The 22,512-nt window shown below is 43.9% G+C and overlaps 1 long non-coding RNA gene across 3 annotated transcripts in view; it reads left to right on the top strand.

Moving 5' to 3' along the window:
- Window positions 1–4,406: 4,406 nt before the first annotated feature.
- LOC138067486 (uncharacterized) overlaps window positions 4,407–22,512 on the top strand; it is a 39,323-nt gene continuing 21,217 nt past the window's right edge. For 2 of the 3 annotated variants that reach the window (XR_011141502.1, XR_011141503.1), the window contains exon 1: window positions 4,407–4,513. This is a non-coding gene — a long non-coding RNA (uncharacterized lncRNA). The remainder of the gene's footprint in view (window positions 4,514–22,512) is intronic. The other variant, XR_011141504.1, reaches the window with a different exon arrangement.

Below are 22,512 nucleotides of genomic sequence, written 5' to 3' on the forward strand. Positions count from 1 at the left end.
AGAGAGATGTCACAAGGATTTCAAAATTCAGAAAGGATTTACCAGCAGAGGCCAAGGGTGACCAAAAAAGGGACAGGATATAATGGCAATTTGGTAAGAAAAGGAACCTGCAGAAACTAGTCCATCATTATCTAGTATGATTGGTAAAAGCTGGCTCCAGAAAGATGCCAAAATTTGAATAGGCCAGGAGGACTGCTTGTGCCTCATTACAAAATCCTGCGATCTAATGAGCTATGGAAAATCCAGCTCCTCTCCCCATACTAGACTCTTGTATCTGCAGCAGATTTGCAGATCTGTCAGATCTCACTGAACTATAATTTACTTTCTCACTCTGCTACCTCACGCTCTCCAGAGGCAGCACCTGTGTTTCACAGCCTCACAGCCTGGTGCTGCCACCATCCCATGTCCCATCGTTTCAGAGGCCCAGGTGCCAAATGCAGTCTATTAGCAGGTGAACTAATCACTCACTGGTGCCTGATGCCCTAGAGCACTGCAGCAGCAGCACACAGTGTGGTTTGCAGGGGACTGTGATGACACAGGCCTATCTCTGAAATGTAGCCTGGGGCATGCCCATACCATGAGACTGCGTGTAGACGTGTGTCTGCCGAGGGACCAGCACGTGATGCGGTAGGATCCCAACAATTTGAGACATCCAGATCCAAGACAGGCCAGAGTGGTGGGTCTTTGGTCCTGTGTGTATTTTCCTGTATCAGGCTTGACAGCAGTCAGCCTTTCTCATCACCACAAACTCCCTGTGTATACAAAATCTTAATAAGAAAGGCTAGGTCTGAGTTTTGACACATGTTTTGGGGGAGGGAAATCTTCCTTTTGCTGAACTCCTTCATCCACCTCTAGTGCCTTCTCTGCCCAAAAGAAAGGGCTGTTCTCATTCATTTCTTTCACTGCAGTTAATTAGTAAGTCCTAGCCAGCACGTCCTCCGGAGCTGGTCGTTCCCTTAATCTCTCTGTTGCTAGGGCATGCCGACATGCTCCAGTGGTACTAGTTCCAGCGTGATGTGGGGGATTGTGGAAAGAAAGGGGAAAGGGCTGATCAAACAGAGTCTGATTAAAAAAAAAAAAGCTCTTTTTGATGAGGCTGAAAAGTTCACAATGGGGAAAAGCACAGGGTGAATGATAAGGCCTAAAGGAGCTCATTAAATTGAGGCCAGCTGAGCAGAGTTATCTTATTTCACTCCCTTTCCCCTGCTACCCCCATGATGCAGAACTCTTTCAAAGTGTGGGAGCAGGGTCACTCTCTCACAAAACGTTTGATAGAAATAAATGTATTTCCTGCAAGTTTTTGTAAATCAATGCTTTAAACATTTTTAAAGCAAGCTGGAGCCTTGGCAAAGGGTGTTTCTTGACAGATGTGTAGGCTGCAGGCCTTTATATAACCCATGGAGAGAGGTCCCATAGGCCCACTATCATTTCCTCCTCTCAGCACATCCACTCTCCCAAGAAATAACAAGGTAAAGAGTTAAGTAGGTCACTTGAACCTCAGGGAAGGTGGAGGTCAAGTCTGAATTCAAATATGAAATGTTTGCCTTGGAAGCCAAATTGTGCTGCCTAGCAGAATTTCATACAGTTCTTTCCTTGGGACCTCTGACAAGTGTCTTTCCTCTGACAGTGGTCAGCACGTGCTACCTCAGAAGAACAGGGATCCCACCATAACATATCTCAGTACATGTAGGTATCCTGAAGAGCCAGAGAATGCAAGTGGCTCTAATCTGATAGGAAAGCTTCTTAGAAAGTCTGTATTTAGCAGAAGAAACCAGGGTAGGGCTTAATCCCTTGCTGGCAGCAACGACAGTGACAGAGTGCAGTAATTGACAATGCATTCTTTTTTTTTTAAATGTGAAAATTAGCCAGGTTGCTTATCAGAGCTATATTTTTGGAGCCTGGATGGATAGCAGATCACGAAACAGAAGCAAGCACCTGTCCCTCACCTGCTCTTGCTCATAGGAGTCATGAGATGAGCCCTCACTTCTCTACCTGCGGGGAAGGGAAAGGGTCAGCCTGAGTGCCATCCCATCCCTGTCCTGTCCCTCCCACCAGCCAGCGCTGGGTGCAGGAGAGGGGGCAGCAAGGGCACGCAACACCTTCCCTGCAGAGGCCTGCCAGCTGCAGCTAGAAACTTTCCACAGACTCTTCTTGATTTCACTGGATCCTTCCCTCTGTGGGCCCCAGGTTTATAGAACCAGAGGACTGTTTTTACAAAAGCCACCTCATAGCTCTTATTAAAAAGGAATCAATTATTATAAATAATTAGGTTAACATCCCTTGCCTGGAGGCCCCTCTCCCTACCTTAATACCTCCCTCTGGCAAAGATTTCCCCTCTTGCCATGCAGGTGAGGTGCATGGACTGCTGACTTACACTGGAAAAGGTTAAAGTTAGCTATTTCCAAAGATCAAGTCAGCCTTTAAATGCACAAATCCTTTTTAATAATCCCTCCTCCAACTTCTAGTATTTTCCCCTCCTCTCCAGGTATAGAAGCAAGCAGGGACCATAGCTGTATGACGAGCACAGGTTTTTCCACTTGGCAGCTCAGCCTGAGAACAGCTTTATTGTTTTGAACTCTTTCAGCTTTCTGACCATCCTTCTACAGGCTGTTGTAAGCCAATCCTTTTTGACTGAGGGATTTCTTCTGAAGAGGGATCAGGTGTTTGGCATCTAGCACATCCCCCACTCTCTTTACTCCTTCCTCCAGTCTTTCTAGCATAGGTCAGATCTGCATAACAAACTTCTGTCAGTGGGACTGTAGCTGGAGGTATGGTGACGTGTTTGGGATTGGGGGAAGACATGGGAGGGTTTTACAGTTGTCTCTTACTTTGCCTAGATGAGCTGGAATGAGCCATGCTAGCAAACAGGCAATTTTTGCTAATATAATCTGCACTCAAAAGGAGTGTTTTACTAGACCAGAAAATGTGTTCCTCACTTTAAATAGCAGGGCATATTGGTAAGGAGAAACTTTGTTTGCTAGGGACCTTCACTTAATCTCGGTCCTCATATATTCATGTGTGTGTGGGCATGCAAATGGTAGCATGCTGCTTTTTCATTCACTCCACCCATCTCCATTCATTCTGAGTCTCATGCTGAGTAGGCAAATGCAAGTTCAGTGAGGCTCTGTTTGCTCAATGAGATATAAACTTGTAAAAAAAGAGATGAAGAGATAGTCCATTGTCTTTTGCTGGTAGAAGAGATCTCATCTGTCACCCTACACCCCTATCTGGTGTGATGTTGTGTTTTTACTCACTTTGTACCTGCTGTTAATAGTGGCGCGGTGTACAGTTCAGTGGCGAACTTGTCTATTGGTTTGGGGGTTTAATGCCCGCATCCCTTTGCCAGCATTGACAGGTTGTTGCATCTTGGAAAGAAGAGAGAGAGATGATTTTGAAAGTATTTGATTTTTTTTTTCCCCCTTATTTCCTGTTTTTCCCTCATCAGCAATCTCTGATGATTCCTTATTAAAACTGGCAATGTCTCTGTCATGCTCACTTGCCCTTTAGCAATTGGTACATAATGTGCCTCTTTACTTCACCCTCTTGGCACTTGGGTGACACATGGTTTATGGGTGTTGACGTGGGGTAGAAGTAAGACAAGACAACAAAATCTAATGGCTAAAAGGAAGACAAATTCAGACCAGAAGGCACATCAAGAGCGGCTTAAACAAAGGGCTACTTTGCTATTCATGCAATTTGCCCAGACTGAGAAGGAGAGGTAATTTTTCTACTACTGGAAATCTTCATGTCAAGATTGGCTATTTTTCTGAAAGAAAATTCAGAGTTTAACCTAAGTAATGGGTTTGCGATAGGAATTACTGTCTAATAACTCAGTTAAACAGTAGGCCATCACAGCCATCACGGTTTGCTCTTTCTAGTGTTAACCTCTAACAATCTATAAATACTGTGGAAGTTTCCCTATATTGCAGTTTATCAGCAAGGTGTTTGTTACTTGCGTTATTATTTAGATCACTCCTTTGGTTTAAACAGCAGTTAGCAGTCGTGAACTTGCCTCAGTCTAGGGCCTCACAGTTGGTGGCTGGGTCTCAGGCTCCAGCTAAAACACCTGCAGCACTGTCCTGTCATCTGTAACAACTGGCTGACACTGCAAAATGCGCAGAAGCCGTGAAAACAAAAGAAGCAGAATGGGAAGGAAGGAGACTCATAGCTAGGCAAGGGGCCAGCCTTCTCTGCTTTTTCCTTTGAGTGGCCACTTCTGGAAGTCCCAGCCTGCGTGTCCTTACTATCGACTGATGTTTAAGCTGTTCATTTATGGTGAATCATAGCTAAAGGGAACCGAAGCACTCTCTGAAATTCACTTCCTCTTGGACAACAGAACGACTGTCTGAACTCCTTCCCCTTTTGCCTGCTTATGCTGCTCTTTTGAAAGGGCACCATTATAGTAGTATAGCACTGCTGTATTTACAGTGTTGCTGTTACAGCTACCGCTTCCTCAAGCAGCAGAGAACTTTTGATTATCCTTATTGGTGTAAAGAATATGTAATGAAGGAAGGTAAGCTAGGATTTCTGTGTGGGCATAGTTTTGAATGATTATGTTACTTGTGAATTGAGTTTTCCATGCATGTTCAAAAAAAAAAAAAAAAGCTCCTTGCTCCATCAGCCTGGTCTGTTCTCTGTTCTTCAAGCTTGGAGGGCCAGCTGAGAGGGGAGCCAGCAATAAAATGTACCCAAATGAGAAAAGATATTTTTCTAACTGGGAGTTAAGATGGACTTTAAGAATAATTCTGGATGTAAATATTTCTAAGTTGGGGGCTCTCTCAAATTCAGATCTGGATTAGAAGATTTTTGTGGTCTGTGCACCTCAGTTACAGTAAAGACAGTATGCTAAACAAAAACTGACCAGCAGAGACTGAATGTTCCCCAGTGGAGCCTAAAAACCAGTAAGAGGTGGAAACAAAATTCTTGCTTCTGCTCTTTCCTAAACCAGCAGTGATTCCATTTAAGTCACTAATTCAGTAGTTAGAAGTATGTGAGTTGGACTTTGGGCAAGTGAAAAATTTCAGTGAAGTAGGAAACATCTTGGAGAGAACAGCAAAGGGCACAGGCTGTCCAAAAAATCCACAAAGTTCATAGGAAATGTAATAGTGGGTCAACTTGGCTAAATCATGAGATCTTCTTTGGCCTTGGCCTCAAGAAAAGAAGCATGCAGAAGCTGGGAGTTAGATATGTGAGGACAAAATCATAAAGGCCAAGCAACAAATTGGGATCATTTGAGGTTACAGCTCCATCGTTATTTTAGCAACAAGGGGAAGAGCCAGACAAGTGAAAATGTGCTGTCCAGCAGAGAAGAAAGGCTATCGACAGATCGGGGCTGGAACGCCAAAGTGTTTCCTATCTTTCTTGCGTCTGTTGTCACTTCAGATGTATATTGCAATCAGTGTCAGTGACAGAGGCGGAGGATCACAAAACTAGAACAGAAACTAGGTTAGACAATACTTCAGTGACTTAGTTGGGCCTGATGAATTTCATCCTGGGTAATTACTCCAGGCAGTTATTTAATCTCAAAAGCTCTAGCCGCAGCCCCGTAGCTTCTGGGATGTTACGGAGCCCGGAGAATGTACTTGGAAAACTGCAGACGTAGTTCCTGTCTTTAAAAGGGAAAAGAGGAGGAGCCAGGGATTACAGATTGTTCAGTTTAACTTCAATTCCCGGAAAAATACTGGAACAAACAATTAAACTTTTTGTAAGCACCTAAAACAAAACAAAGAGATGAATAATGGCCAACATAGATTTGTCAAAAACAAATTGTGTAAAACAGATCAAATTTCCTTTCATGAGAGTAACAAACGCTGTTGATAAGGGAGAAGCAGTAGTTGTCCTATATTTTGACTGCGGTGAGGCTTTTGACACAGCGTGACGTGATATTGCTAGGCAAGTTAAGGGAACCTGTGCAAGGTGGAGCTATGCTAGGATGAGGCAATATCGACTGGAATATCACAGAGAAAATCTTTATCAATTGCACTTTAAAAAGTAAAAGATTGAGACGAGTTGCTTGGGAATCTCTACTGGGTCAGTATGATTTAAGGTGATTACAAACAGCCTGAGCAATGTGATAGAGATTATCAAATTCTGAACCACCATGAAGCTGGAATGGGACTAGGAATATTCTGAAATATGAAATTACAGTTACAAAATACATAGAGAAATGGTCTTAAAACCAGGATTCATTTCAGTAAGGGCAGGTGAAAGTTTCTACATATGGGCAGGAATAGTTAATTCTGTTTATGCAGCTGTGGGCCCTGCACTCAAAGAGCCCAGAGGAGGGCGATGGGAATAATCAGAGGTTTTGAGAAACAGAGCTAGGAGGGAAGAGTGAACAAACTGGCTTTCTTTAGCTGAGAGAAGGCTGGGGGAGATATGGTAACCACCTTCAAAAATGTGAAAGGTGTCTGGGAAGGGGAGTAAATTGTTCGCCATGTCCATGATGGTTAGGACAAGCAATGAGCTTAAATTACAAAAAAAGAGATTGAGTTAGATGTTAGAAGAAAGAAAGCAGTCAGGAGTATCTGAGTACACACAGGAGTATCTGAGAGGCTGTGGAATCGCCATGCTGTGCTTAGGAAGAGGTTAGACAAGCATTTGTCCAGAATGATGTAAGCGAAATGATCCTGCTGTGGGACATGAGTCTGGACTAACTGATCATTTGAGGTCTCCTCCAGCCATACACACCTATGATTCTATCCAAACAGCTGAAGGAAACTCAGCTTTAAATTGTGGAGCTCTTGTAACACTCCTCTTTATGAGTGAGAGCCATGAAGAACGCTCCTGCAGGGGCTATATACACTGCTTTCTGGTCTGGAGGAAAATGGTTTCAGTGGAAGGTAAAATCACCGAAGACTAAAAGGCATCCTTTCTTTGTGAAAATTCAGTGCTGCATGGTTTATTTTATATTTACATCTCTCTGGTCCTTGCCGCTGTGGTGATGCATGATGCTGGCGCTGAAAACATTAATCAGTATTAAACAGTCGATAACGCTGAGAGTCTGTCCCTCTGATTGTTCCTAAGGTCATATACTAACCACAGCCTCCTGTAGAGCCAAGAAGAGCTGGTCCTCCAGATCTATACAGTTCCAGCCTCTGCTTGCCTCCATTCTGGTGGGAACCACAGGCTGGGTCAGCCCCAGCCTTGACATGAGTGACACGGGCTGATACTTGCAGTGCTAAAGCCACCACAGGCTCCTTCAGGATGCTGGGGAATTGACATGTGAGCTGCTGTTGGCCATTAGGGATAGAGCTGGCTAGTGATTTTCTTTTTTTCTCTCTATAAGCATTTAAAGGCGTTTGTGTTTCACCAGGAATTCAAAGGATGATAAGTGGGAAAGGGCACAAGCAGGAAGGACAGAAATGCTCTTTTTTCAGTTTCTAAAGACAGCTTTTTCAAACAACAGTATATAAATAGGAAAACAAATGAAGGCCCATTTGAAAGGGTTGGCTAACCCAATGTCCCATGGTAAAAATAGTGGAGAGCAAACGTTGAAGTCCTTTAACTCCGTGTCATAATTTATAGCAGGTTTGCAATTGTGAAATCTCTCAGCAATGTGGGACGGATGTTATGGTGAAGAAAATAAAACAAACAGACAACAGGATAGGAAATGCAGAGGAGATGAAATGACACCATGTTGTAATCCTTATGGGAAATCTCTGTATAGCTTTCCAAAATACTGTACTGGTGAGCAATTAGGAAGCTAGACAGGCTATATAAACAGAGCCACTAGAGGTCTGTAACCAGTCCCATGCAGTTTCCACAGTGAGCATGAGTCTCAAGGGCAGTTTTGGGAATATATCTGCCCACCATCTTCTAAATGATCCCTTTAATATTCTGTCCAGAGCTATTTGCATAAGAAATGCACACAAATGGACGTTTTCCAGTGCTCACTCCTGTTCCTATGGCAGTAGATCAAAGGCAATAACAATACAGGACTTAATTAATTCAGGAGAAGGAATTCCCACTTGCAGAGGTCTTAACCCAGCAGTGGAGGGAACGTGTCAATCTTAAGGGTAGAGGTGCCAAAACTTTGGCACAGATCTTTTTTTTTCGCAACTCAGGAGGTAAGGAGGAGAGTTAAACATTAAATGTCACCTGAGCTTCAGAAAAAGTCAGTTTTTGTATATAACCAACAGCTTATAAGTGTTCATGAACCATCTGGCTGCAGGATACCTGGACAAAAACTGAGCCTACAGCCTTGTAAAGAGAAACCTCCCTGAGGGAATCACTCTATTTCCTGGTCCAGGTCAACGGTGGAGAGCATCCTTTGCAGCATTACTGACAACTCCCATCTCCTCCCCAGAGAGCGGTGGCATCCCCACAGGCATCGAAAATGGCCAAAGTGAAAGTTCGTAGACTCTTATCCCCATCTGCCGCCTTCCAACTTCATGTAAATCACAGGACTAGAGGGAACAAAATGATTAGGAAGAATCAAAAATGATTCAGTATAAAGAAGAGTATGGGCAAAATCCTTGTACAGAGGTAACAAGAAAAAAGTAAGCAAAGGCTTTGAGGAGGTAGCTAGCAACAGTTAGAGCAAGGGACTAGGGGATCAAGGCAGTGGGGATTTCTAGAATCTGTAAAGAACAAAGAGAGAAGAAAAGGGAGGAAGTTTGTTGTTTTTATTGAGCTAGCAATTACCATGCTGGTAATTTGATGTGTACCAAGAATGAGACGTCTTTAAGAAGCCAGCAGATAATGGAAAAGTAGAGAAAAAAAATACTACTTGCCTGTCAAAAATGTATTGTCTCTATGCGGGAATAGTACAGGAGAAAGACCACAAATGAAGCAAAATATTGTGGGATTTTGCTGATTTTAAGTTAATTAATTCCTTCAGTTAATGTTTTCAAACAGACAACTATTCTCAAAAGGAGGGTTTAAAATAGTGTTTCTCTGATGTCAGTGGCAAAGCTCCTACTGACTTCTCCTTAAACAACCTCAGAATATTAAAGCTGAAGCCAGTTTAAGAATCTATTATCCTTTTGCCCTTTATGCCCTTAGTTTCCTTTTCATATGCAGCTCACCTAACTTGGCCTTAATTTATTTCTCAACATGGGGGAAGTGACCCACACGATCTTTTGTGTGATTTCTGCAAGTATGCTCCTAGTAGCCAGCGCTGAGAAAAAGGAGCTCTGCTAAAGCTGATTCTTACAGAAGACACGTTAAACCCTGTGGCCTGTATGTGTTTTGTTGTAAGGTGCGAAATACAACAGGGCTGAATCTGCCTACCTGAAACTACAACAAAGACTAATTTAGAAATTGCTTCCTAACCCACAGCCTGTCTCATCTTTGAACTCCTACTGACACTGTCCCAGTGTCACAAAACATTCAGGTACTGGCATACCAGAAAGGATCTTTTCATCATATCATCTTACTGCCAATCTTGTGGGTTTTACCTGGAATCACACATGCACTTCCTAACACCCCATGTGGTAAATGCTCTTACCTACATAGCGATCTCTGTGGTTCATTCATTCAGACACACCATCCATGTCCATATTGGGGTTCATGCCAAAGTCTGGGCATGTGGTTTCCCATCATATATATTTTCACTGAAAGAAAAAAGTGAGGAAGAATGGAACTTTTTTATTTCTAGGAGGGCGCTGAACCATTGTGTTGTATATAGCTTTGGAAAAAGGAAGTACTGCCGTTTTGAGGAGAGTTTAGGGGCTGTGAAGAGGATGGTCCCTTCATGTTGGCATATTACATTTCTCTATTTACTGTTACTTGCTTCATTAAACTGCTTGCAACAGGGCCAAACACAGGCTATGTAAGGCCTGATTGCACTCCCTTTTGAGTTTTGCCTCAGGGGCAAAGCTCTTGACACCTTCAGCGTTGTTATTTTGGGTTTATCATGCATTGTATGTTCTTGCATTTCCTTGTGAGTTACATTTTTCACGGTCTCTGGCAATGTGTTTTGCCAGTGTGTTATTAGAGCTGTCTTATATTGGGCTTATACGAACAGCCATACTGGGTCAGACCCAAGAACCACTCAGGTTCCGGGGTCCCATAAAACACTTTCTTTGGCTGCGGTGTTTGGGAAAAGACTTGGCAAGCGTGCAGCTCACGCTACAGCGAGCCTGTTGCATAGAGCGAGCATGCGTAAAAGAGCAGCCTAAACTCTGTGATCAGCCAGGACCCAGAGGCTGTAAGAGTAGAAGAACTGGAGTAAGTGTCAATCCATAGGCCCTTTCAGAATGAGGTGATGTGATGCTTGCTGTTGCCATTGGTTCTGAGATAGGAGGTTATAAAATACTAAAGAATAATACTTTTTAAATAACAAATTTTAAAATGAAGTAGGTTACTCTTCAGACATCATCGGAGTTTGCCACTAAAGTCTTAGGGAGAGTCTTCAGGCTGTTTGCTTCATTGGTCGAGTTTGGAGCAAAAGTACTTACTGTAACCTGAGCTTTAAAGGTTTTGCATGTTATTTAAAAAAGCAAGCTGTAGCCTGTCCCCCTCCCTTCCTAATTTTTTTTTGAAGGTGGCTAGAGTACTGGAAAGATGACACCCGCATGCTGCCTTTTAACCGGCTTCATAAAAACATACCTACAATAGCACAACTTTTATTCTTTTCATGCATGATAATGACACGAGTGAAGCCTAGGAAGGTGTATGCATAGACGCAAACTAGCTCTATGTCTAATGATAGATAGGAGGTTGTCACCTAGCACTAGTGCACAAGCTTCTAATTTTCTAAGCTGGCCTTTAAGAATGAGGCTGAACAGTATTTGTCTTGTTTGCCGTTTGTCTTGCTGCAGATTTGCTAAAAACAATTCTCTGTATACTCTTAGTGAAGGCTGGAGTTGGCCCAGTCCCTGGGTGAGTGAGATTAAGGCATTCTACTTTTTGTGGTCACTGATAAGATGGAACTGTTTGTTATGGATGGCTAAGAATGATTAACGGCTGATTTTTCTCAGGGGCATCGTTAGGAAGGGCAGACTGGTACCTACACTGTGAATTTTCATATTTTAAAACATTTGAAAAGCTTTTGCATTTTCCTTAAAGTTGAGGTTCATGGAGAGGAAAAGAGTCCTGATTTTATTTTAATACATAAGTACAGCATTCAGGAAGTATTTTTACCTGTGAGATAGAGATTGATACTGTGTTCTCAGGTAGAACTTCAACCTAGAGTATGTTTTCTTGAAATTACTGCTTTTCCTCTACCTTTACTATCCCGCTTTGCAACTCAAGTTCCCCACAAAAGGAGGGTAGTACGTTCCGGAAGGCTGTTTTAAAATAGTCATCCACGAATCCCTTTAAACAACCCCGTCAATAGGGGATTATGTGAATAATATTCAGTCACTTGTCTGTGTTCCAGATACCGGGTTGACTGTGAAGCAGGTGAGTCTCCAAAGCTGGAACAGCATGCCTGATGTAACTCTCCCATGCCAGCTGTCTTAGGGAGCTGTTATAAGCAGGGGAATCAGGTGCCTGGGGAGAACTTTCTCTCCTTCCTTCCTCTGACTGTGCTCCTGATATTTCTCACAATGAGGAAGATGATAATAGAGTCGTTAGGTTGTCCCAATGCTTCCATAAACTCCCCTTTACTTGACTGATCCTCCTGTGGCTTGCTGCACTGATTCCACCGTCCCAGTGCGCTGTGGTTATGGCTAAGTATACAAAATAAAGGCAGGGAAATGAGTGGCTACGTAGCAAGAGCATATTCTGTTGTTTGGGCATTTTGTTTCACAAAGCTGATGAGGCAACCTGAATCATACTGTTCCCTCCTACACAGAAATCCCCTCCTCTTCTGGTTATGCCTTGCATACCTAATAGCTCAGTAATTAACATAAGGCAACTTCTTAGCGAAGCTGGGGAAAACCATATATCCCAAGTGGTAGAAAGTGGCCAGATGCCACTGTGTTCAGCAGCTGGGTCCCATACTGATGTCTCAGCTACTACTGTTGACACTGTAATTATCATTATGAAAAGTGCCAGTGGAAAATGATTTGATGCAAAAAGTGCAGTTGCTTCTCCATTAGACAGCTGAGAATAACTGCAGTGCGCTGCTAATATTTTGGTTACGCCACAGACTTTCATATGAATATTGCTGGGAGAGCGGCAGCAGCATAACAAAAGCAGAAGAGATTGTGGGATCATTCAAATCAAACTGCTTCTCTTTCTGGGCTCATTTGATCAGTTGGGACAGTGAAAGGGGATGATCTCTATCTTCATGCCTGAAGTTTGCTTCTATCTTAGTACATGAATGAAGATTTTATGAACCAGCACAAAAGCTGGCAAGCTCAGTGTCCTCGCGTCCCGCACAGTCCATGCAAGGCATACAAAATAAGTGGTTTTGCTTACTGCCTGACTGAGCGTTCCCTGTGTCAGCATGTCACAGTCGCATGCGAAACCCAGCAAGGTCACCATTCTGGGCAAACGGGCAGAAGGGAATAAGGCAGCAGCAGTTAAGTCAGTGGTACCTGAAGGGTAGCTGGTTGGCCAGGAGCTGCCTGGTGCTTTATCCAGCGACTCGTGTGCATGTGTTGCAGCGTGCAGCAGAGGTTTTGTGCGCTCATTAGCAGCGTAATATGAGATAAAGAGGAAATTTTTGGCAGTAGATAGGAGAGATTCAGGCCGTGAGGAGGTGAGAAGAGCTGTTTCAGGAAGGTCTTTGGTATGCAAAGTCACTACAATGGGAAGTTGCAACCCTTTCTCTCAGGTGGCCGGGCACACAGAGGTTATGAATACTGCTGTTCAAGCTTATGGGATAAGCCACTGAACTCAATCTACTTAGGCAGGGCAAATTTAACCCAGTAACTTCCAGCTAGCTGTAATTGTACCCAAAACAATTTTGCAGAACAAAAGATATATTTCTAAAAAGTTTCTTGGAGACGGGTAGGCAAGTTGTGTTGCTGTGGCGGTAGCCTCTGGTGCTGGCTGCAAGCATCGGTTTGGCTAGCAGTGTGGCAAGAGCGTGCCCGGAGCTGTGCCACACTGCCGGCTGGGTCCTGCACGAGCCCAGCGGGAAGGAGAGCCAGTGAGGGTGTTTGATCGGGTCTGTCTGGGCTTTGCAAATCTCACTGAATCCCTGTGCCCCTCTGAAGGATGTTAACACGCTGTTTGGGCTCATCCAGACAATCTGAACTTTGGTGTTTCTTTTTTGGGCAGGGGGTGGGAGGGAAGGGGGATTGAAAACCCTCTCCAGATAGGTTAGCCAAGCGTGTGCTCAGCTCTAAGAAAAAATCTAGCTGGCTTCCATACCAGCCCAAGTCCTATCTAGCTGTCTGTGTCATTACGTTGGCCACAGGCTTGCGGGGAGGACAGGGGCGCAAGTTTAGCTCGTGGCGTCTTCCTCACCCTCTGGAGAGCCCAAGCCTTCCTCCCTCGCACCCTCGCCATCACTCTTCCCGTTGTTGCCGCTTCCCCCCTCACTATCTGTGCGCCCACGGATGCCCCGGCTGGGCCTGGGACTCAGCTCAGCTCCGCTGCCCCCCCCCTCCTGTCCCAGGCCAGATCGCCCCGCGGGCACCAGCCTCCCCCGTGCCTGACGCGAGCCCGTTGAGGCATTTACTTTGGAGGCCTCTGTTAATCCTCTCTACCCTCTCGCCCCTCGGTTTACAGTATCGCAGCCGCTTCCAGCTTGCGATAGCAGGGTGGCCTCTGGGTGACCCTGGATTAGTGTAAATATTTTGCTTTCGTTGGAAGGAAATGTGACATACATTTGGGATGGAAGTTATCCAGAGACTGCAGGCTTGGGAGCCAAACCGCTGGGAAGCGCCCGCCGCGGTGGTCTCGAGGTGCCGCATTGGCCAACGCGCTGGAATTGCCCCGCTGCCCCCCGTCGCCAGCTCCGCCGGGGGATCCAACCGCTTTGCCTGTGGGTGATAGAGCAAGTGCAGTTTGGGGCAGCACGGGGGTCTTGTGCCGGGAGAGAGGCCCCTTGGGCACCCCAGGGACAGCCACCCGCCTTGGCTAATCCCTTCTCATGGAGAGTGAGAATTAGCGCAAAAACACAGCACAGCAGTGGGGATGAGAAAGAGATCACCCACGGGAGTTTGAAAAGCGCCTGTGTGAGCTGGGAACAAAGATGCCATTGGGAAAAAAAATTGCTGAATGATTGCTTTTGGTTTTTTTAAATCACACAAATGTACAAGAAGTCATTGACAAGCTAGCTGTCCCTGGCCTTCTGATTAACGTTACACTGTACACAGGACAGTTGAAAACCTAGAGGGATTTTAAAAACTTGATTTCAGCTCAGCGATGGTTTGCTGTTGATGACACGTGAAGCAATCTGCTTCAGTTTCCCTGGCTGTAATGTGTGCTTAAAAAAGAGTAATAGTACAGTGCCTAAAGGCATACTATATGAAGCAGCTAGTATTGCATTTTGCATCTGATTGATAAATATTAATTAACAATATTTCAAAGTACAAAAGACTCTGGGATCCCATGCATTGGCTGGAGATAAATGTATCTCATATTTAGCCGTAATCTTGCTGAATTACGCATTTGATTTGGAATGGCTCATCACCCCAGAGTGGTGTCTGCTTATTCAGCATTCCTCAGCCTCCTAATGAGCTGCTGACTTCTCTTGGTAAAGCCCAGCAGCCTATCCTGGGACTCCAAGAGCCAGACTATCCAGAATGGGCAAGCTACACCAAGTCGAAGATTTGTTTTTGATAAGCATCCAGAAATTTAAGCACCGACTTGTTGAGGTTTTAAGCCATGCCTTGGCCCCATGCTGATAAACTGCTGCTACCTTAATTATCCACTGTTGTTTCTCCAGACGGTCAGATTTGTTATGGAGAAAATGTATGTGTGCTGGATTCACTTATGAAAGACAACAGTAGATAACTTAAAATGAAGTTACAGTGACACAGACTGTCATTAAACCTAAAAAAGAAGGTACCCATTCCCAGGACAGTACTCCTTGTGCACTGAAACAAAAGCTGAACAAGTGGCACAGTAATGGCAGACAGTCCATAAAACTGTAGGGATGCACATTGACTTTTTAGGAAGACATATAGTGAACGTTAAACAAACCCTGACGTTCCTAATGCTGCTGCCCAGAACCAGTGCTTCGTTCTTTATTATGTGCCGAGACATTTAAACACGTTTTGTGGCAGCCGCTAACACTATAATACTGAATCCTGCCTGGAAGATCTTAGAAATGAGTTACTGAGAAGGGAGTTAACCCATTACTTCGAATATACCTCTGGTGTGCTAAGCTGAATAGTAATGGGTAGGAAGGCAATGAAACCACGGTTCACAGAATGGGAAATTTTCATCAGGTGAAGATACTTTCCCCCCCCACCCCGAAAATACATATGCACATACACACTCCCTCTACTGTCAGAGAAAGAAACAGTAAGCTGTTCCAATCAAAGCACATACCATGCAATCCTGAACAGGACACTATGGTTACAGCCATTGGGGTAATGCTCATCACCTGTCATAAGTATGAAAAAGATTAATTGCAGGGGGGCCCTGAGTATGCTCTGGTGATCTCATAGCTGTCATCCCTCCTTGATAGTACTAAATAACATTCCCAGCTGATTCAGAAAGGGGAAAAACAGCTCTGATGGAAATTGTCGTGTTATGTCCATGTCAGGTCCTCTCAACTCGTAATCTTTCAGGCTGTCTGACAGAGTTTTATTCCTTATGTCTTGGCTTAGTTCAAACTTGCATAATTACATTTTGCTAAATTACACCGCTCTATACTTCCTATAACAATAATCTATAGTGAATAGATTTCTTGTTACTGTTATTTTCCCAAAGCCATAGGTATTTCTGATGCGTCTGTTGTGATACCTAGGCGAGTGTGCACGTGGACTACTCAGCATTTTTAGTTGGTGTTCAGAGTCTCATTCGGTCATATCGGTCACGGTGAGTACTGAGGCTATGGAGCACGTTTCCTTGGGAAGTCGTGGAGGCCCTGAACCTCAGTGTGGTTCAGATTGGTCTTACATGTTTAGACTTCTATCTGAAAGTCATATTGAAGCTCTTCCTTCAGGACTCAAGTTGATCTCCTAACTTTGAAATCAGGTGGATCCTTATAGCAGCAGCAGCAGCTTGGCCAATACTGATGCATCACAAGGTACTTGCATGTTTCTCTGACACACAAAGTGATTTCTAGCCCAGACAGCCTTCAGGAGCCCTCTGCTTCAGCAGCTCCCTTTTAGGAGTGGATGCAATTCTGGTCACAGAAACAGGGAAGGGTTTCCATGCAGCTGAGAAGAAGTAAATGCCAGGGACAGCAGTAAATCTATGAACTTATTCTGGCTTTGGATGTGAAATGCTGGGAAACAGCAAAGGAACTGATACCAATTACAGATACGCTTAGTTCTCTGTCTGACTGGTGAAAGACTTGTCTCCCATCACAAACTGTGTTTAACAACAGATTAACTGAATTCTTTCAAGCTTTTCTTGTGCTGCAAGGACATTACCCAGAGCAGCTGAAAGGACAAGCCTCATATCCAATACTAGCAGCTCTTTTTGAGCTGCTTTTGCTTTGACATTCTCTGGAGTATCCTCGCCTTCCCCCTCAACCCCCCCCCCCCCCAAACGTAAATTCATTCCTTTTTAACACAGTTAATTTGGTTTTGGGATGAGGTTGAAGTGGCAGCCATCTAAAAAAAGACGGCCAGATGCAGATGAGTGGTGATTTTGGCAATCTAAAAGACCAGCTGGAGCAGTGGTGATTTTAACTGACAAAAATGGTGCTGAGAGTAGTTTACTTTGTGGAGGGGTTGTCACACACAAAGAGATTTGGACTTGGAAGATGAGAGACCTGTTTTAGCTGAGTACCAAAACTGGTACTAGCTCTAGATAAGCTTTGCTGCTCTTCTTGCGGTTTTCATCCAGTCTTGTTCCAGTTGGTGACAAGAACTGCCACCCAGTACGCTTCACAAATAAAAATAGACTAGCAGAGACTCGTCCGAGTACATCCCCCATGTATGTGCTTCTAACAGGGAAGTATTTCACACCCACAGCCCAACTCTACCATGCCCACTCAAAAAGCTGGCCTGGTGTTTATGCTCTTCTAAGTGAGAGACCGGACAGCCATCAAACTGAGAACCAGAGCGAAGCTCCCCCAAGTCCAGGAGTGTTCACGTCTGAGGCTTTGGCTCTGAAAATTATAGATGCAGAGCAGCTCTGCAAACTGTGGCTCTGAATCCAGCATTCAGTGGTCAGAGCCATTTCTATATGAATACTTGTGATGAAGCGCGTGATTAACTTCCTAAGCACAAAGTTCTCCCATATTCAGATTTATATTTAAAGAAGAGGAGACGGAGAAACAAATATAAATGTTTCTCAGGATGTGTTTCTGAGTTAGAAAACATAAAAAGCTATGCACAGCAAGGAAACTTGCCATAGACCTGAAACGTTTGCCGAGAGGTACCTGGAAGGTCTCTCTCCTTTCATTCTCTTTATCTATCAACAGACTAGATTCTTGAAGATTGTGCTGCTGCTGAAACCCTCATTTTCTTTTGCAGAATAATAAGCAAATAGGTTTTAGCCTGTTGCCTGCAGGGAAATGGTTTTGTAATGGAAGGAGCACCCTGCACTAAATCAACAAACAGGAGAAAGGCTGTTTGTTTTTCCATGTGCTGGAGGTGAAGGTGCACCCACGCCAGGCTTTCTTTCACATCCTCTCCACTTGACAGGGAGCAGGGGACAGGCACAGACACACACGGAGTTGTATGTGTACGTGGAGGGAGTGTGTAGCTGGAATCACAAAAATTTTGGTCTCTGCCTTTGCTCCGCGCACACAGTGTGTCCTCTGGGTGGGCTGAGTGGGAGACGCGGGATTCCCAGGCCTGCCTGTCACTGACTTGCTCCTCGGGCTGTACTTTCATGAACACCTGCAGCCAGGACTTGCTACCAGGCAATGCTTTCTTGGCGTCTTCCTGCCCCCGGCTGCCTGTTTCCACCCTGAAGCTCGCTCTCGTGCAGTCCGAGCGAGGTGCGTTGGGAGCAGCGCTGGGTTACCATTAACCCAACATCTACACAAAAGAAGCTTTCTAAGGCCAGCTTGGTTCCCTGCGAGGTCACGCCGGGCTTGTGCTGGTAGCTGTGCTTGTGTGCTTTGTCAGCGGTGGCGTTGGCTCGTGCTGCGGTGAGCGCTGGGGGCCTGGGGGGCCGTGGGGCTGGGGGCGGTTGGCAGACCCCAGGGCCCCCCCTGCCCCCCAGAGCGAGGCCAGCCAGCAAGGAGAGCAGCAAGCAGAGCTGTGATCATCAACCACAAGTAGTGGTGCTCGTAGAAGCATCTAGTCTGCATGCATTTATATACCCATAGAAACACATCTTTGCTTGCTATAGCACATTTGGTGTAGGGTGGGTATTTTTACTTACTGACTCAAAGTACGGAGCTGCTGGTATAGTTTTCGCCCATGCTATGTGTGCTTGTGTTTGTATTGCTGAAGCAATAAACAGACATAGACTGGAAACTGATTTGAAAAAAGAGAGTTATCTAGCAAAAGATATTTTTCCTCCCATCAGCTGCGTTCCAAAGACCGTAAATTATTTGAAAGTATCTGGTATGCTTAGCCAGTGCACAGTGAGCATTTGCAGAGGTGAGGACATGAGTGAGTACATGTCTTAATTCTGTCTTATATAGATGTATTCACCTAGTCCACGTATTCATAATATTTGAACCAATAGCTCAAACACAGGCCCAAGGCAAAAATGAATACTTTAATATTCATATTAATAATATGAATATTATTATATTGAACAATATAATATCATTATACTATTAATACATTATTTTACACATATAAATAATACTTTAAATAGTGTAGCATTTGCTACAGATAGTGTACTCCTTGTCTAAAACACCTGATGCACAGTTGTATGCCCATATGTGCTTCTGTTCTTCATATCTGTTTCCTGTTGGCCCTCCTTGATCAAAATAGATATAAGGTAGACAGATATTTGTGTGTGTGCACGTGCGTGGGAACAGGTACTCCTGTGCTTATATGACTGCTTGTAGACAAATGCGGATACATGTGTGCCCATGCAGACCTGCATTACTAGTCACGTTTACATTTGCCTAGATACATGCCTATTGTGCAGTATAATCAACACATAACACAAGTTTGCTGCAACAAGCCAAATTTTTTTTCTTTTGAATTGCCACATGCTGAAACCCGCAGGCTAGCTATTGTGGTTACCCTGATTCCCAGTTTTTTTCTGCAGTTGGCTAGTAAGCAGCACTACAAGTTTCCTAACAACTGGGATGAAGTTTTTTGCAAATCGCCTTCTAGGCATTAGACTTTTCCCAGCAAAAGAGGGGGGCGGATGCTTAGAGGAGGGAGAGTTGCTCTCTTTGATGTGGGGATTAGTTCACATGTCAATGTTATCCCCCTTTTTAAAAATATGTTGTGATTTACAGAAGGGCAGCTATGAGAGATAGCCAAGGGGTCACCCACGTGGGACTCACTGACAAACACCACCTCCCAGAAGATATGTATAACTAAAGCAATTGACATCAATAGAAGGACTCCGCTTACAGGAAAAAAAAAAAAGCATCTTAAAAAATAACCTGTTTTGCCTAGCAAGTCTTTTCTAAAAATTAGGATGTGCTTTAACGCTTATGGAGCAGGAACAGGTTTTCCCAGCAGCAGATGGGGGAGTCTTTTTGCACATCCATAACAAGGAAATTATAAATGCTTCTTTCCTTTAGAAAAATGTCTGGCCTGTATTTTCCCATTAGAGCACACACCACTAGTGAGATGAGCGTGGCTCCAAAAATGATTATGCTCACTTTGAAACATATTAGCAATGCGACTGCTCTGATCAGAGTTTTCATGCTTGCCTGCATGCATCTTTTATCCGTGCTGGTATATGCTGCACAGCATACCTGAATTGTTTAGGCTTATTGCTTTGTGCAGTGGAGGACTTAGAGGCTGGCAAATGAGACAGATAGTGCTGAAGACAGTCAAAAGGTTTTAACCAGCTGCCCATTTTAGTACTTTTCTCAAAGTTCTATTTATTTGTGCTGTTTCAATTCCTGTCTTTTTTCTTTGTCCAGTTCTCTTTGAATGAAAGTTTTAGACATTTTAGGGAAGGAGACTTTTTTTTTTTAAGGTTTAATTTCCAGCCAGATCAGCTCTCCAAACTAACTGCATGGTTGCGCTGGTGTTAATGGGAGTAAGGGGAGACAGGACTGTGGCAGCCCAGACTTAAGATATTACCTGCTGCAAAACTGTACCCTAAATAAGCAGTTTTCTCGTGTTGTTACTACAGAGGTGACATAGGGCATCCCTCAGGTGTTTCCACTAGCTCCTCTCCCATGCAGACACCCGTCTCTCGTTCATGTCCAGTGCTGCTTTATGTATATGAGGCTGCTTACCAGTTGTGGGGGCAGCTTAGCTTGGCAGGTAGGCAAAAGCCAAACCACTTCACTGCTGCTAATTTTCCAATGCCCTCCCACAATTCTCCTGTTCCTCTTAGAAGTAAAGACGTAATTGTGTCACCCCCTGGAGCCCGTGACAAAGGGACGCGTGACGCACTAAGGGACATGCCCCCCACAAGCAGGCACTGCACCAGGGCGGAACAGTGAGGTAGCCACACAGTGTGACTTCTCTCACCCCAGTTAGTCGCTCCACATGCTCCGATCCAAATGCTAATCGCCTTTATTAAACCTACAGTGAAAGCAGAGACAAAAGATATGCTGGCATCACCCCAAGCGATGCAGCGGTCTGGCCAGGGCTCCTTTGAAGGTATGTTGTGACAGCATGCTCACACAAACGGGTACAGCTCTACAGAGCAAGACAAAGATGCGTGCAGTTGTGGCTCTTAAGTGCATGCGTATGTACTACATCAGCTTGCTACCTTAATTTTGTGTCACTGTAAAGTGATTACAAATAAAATACTTTTCAGAAATGTGAACAAAATAATGAGTGACATGCACATGCGCTCTCTCCTTTCAGACAGATAACAGTATAGTAATTCACAGGGACGTTTGCTTTCACCCCAACCCAGTGTGGGGCTAGGGGTTGGGGAGTGTGGAGAGGGAAGGGTGACCTGCTGGACTGGAAATTATAACCCCTTCAATGGCCTGGGAAATATGCCACATGTTTCTTGCAAAGAAGGGTATTTAAAGAGACAAAGTATATACTGATTTACTCGTTCTTCTTCAAAGATGGCCCGCTGGGGTCAAAAATCAAAAACATATTTATTCAAATTGTTCAAATGAAAGAAGAATGAATATCAAGCAATATCTTGGAGACAGTACTTCATACAAGAAAAGACAATTCAGTGGTCACTGGGCTCCATCTTTTCACTGCACTTCCCAGAAATGGGAAAAATCATCTTCTCTGGTGTCCTGGCACTCATTTGGCAGGGTGGGCAGTGTCAGGAGATCACGTACGAAGACATCATTGAATTGCATTTTCTTCTGTGAACAGACATGTTATCCTTTGCGTGCCCAGGCCTACAACAGAGCCATCTCCACTCTCCCTTGGTAGTCTGAATCCCTCCAGAAGGGTTAAATAAGCTTTTCCTTTAAACAAACAGGAAGCACTGGGTGACTGAATCTCAGTATTTATGTATGTATTTTGTTAATGAGTCTCAGCGAGAAAAGTCATCCCTATGTTATTCAGGTAGGCTATCTTCTGTGAGAAGCAGAATTTCTCAAATGTCCTATTTGTATTGTCAGAAATGTCCAATTAAAGCAAAGTATGTTAAATGCTGTATGTACTAAAGAGTTTGCCAATGCAATCTGCAGTAGTTACATTTGAGTGTAGGGACCGACACTACAGCCCAGCTTTTATGATTTTGGAGGCTTACAATTAAAAATTAAACAGTGTAATAAAACAAAAAACAACAATCAAACAGCCAGCCAGTCAAGCAGAACAGGCTTACACTTTTGAATGCATGAGAAAAATAAGAGAATTTCAAAAATGCAGTCAATTTTTTGTTTTTTTGTTTGTTTTTAAAAGTTATGTTTGTAATGATGGAGATAATAAGAGAACAATATAAATAGTCTGTAACTTAAAACTTTGCCATGACCTCCTTGCTTATAACCACAAAAGGGTATATATAGATTGCAGTTCATAACCAGCTGCCTCCCTCAAAAGAAAGAAAACAAACGCTCTGTTTGGTTATCCAACTGCATGGGTTGATGGTGGAACTGGCATGTCTTTATGTGGGCCATGTGAAACCCAGATCAACACTTGGCCCTGAAAGCCAGACACAATTTCCATGTTTCCAAAACAGAGCTGCAATTTCATCACTCATGTGTTGTCACTTGAGTGAAATCCTATGTGGAAGCATCAAGTGGAGAACAACACTTTCTGAAAGAGATACCCTGCACTCTTTCACCTTACAGAGAGAGCAAGTCCATGGTTATCATTGCCTATATATCAAATGACTTCTGAATATTTCTGCTTTTTGTCTATATTTAATTAAAAAAAAAACAACCTTCTTTTTGAGATTCTCCAAAAGCCTGTATCATCTCTGATGTCTCCCAAAAGGTAAAAGTGACCAGAAAGAAAATATTGTGTCATCTTCTGTTTATGTGAGGTGTTAAATACCTGCAGTACCGTCCAGAATTTG

Source organism: Struthio camelus, chromosome 5 (genome assembly GCF_040807025.1).
Source record: "Struthio camelus isolate bStrCam1 chromosome 5, bStrCam1.hap1, whole genome shotgun sequence".
In the NCBI taxonomy this organism is placed as follows: Eukaryota; Metazoa; Chordata; class Aves; order Struthioniformes; family Struthionidae; genus Struthio; species Struthio camelus.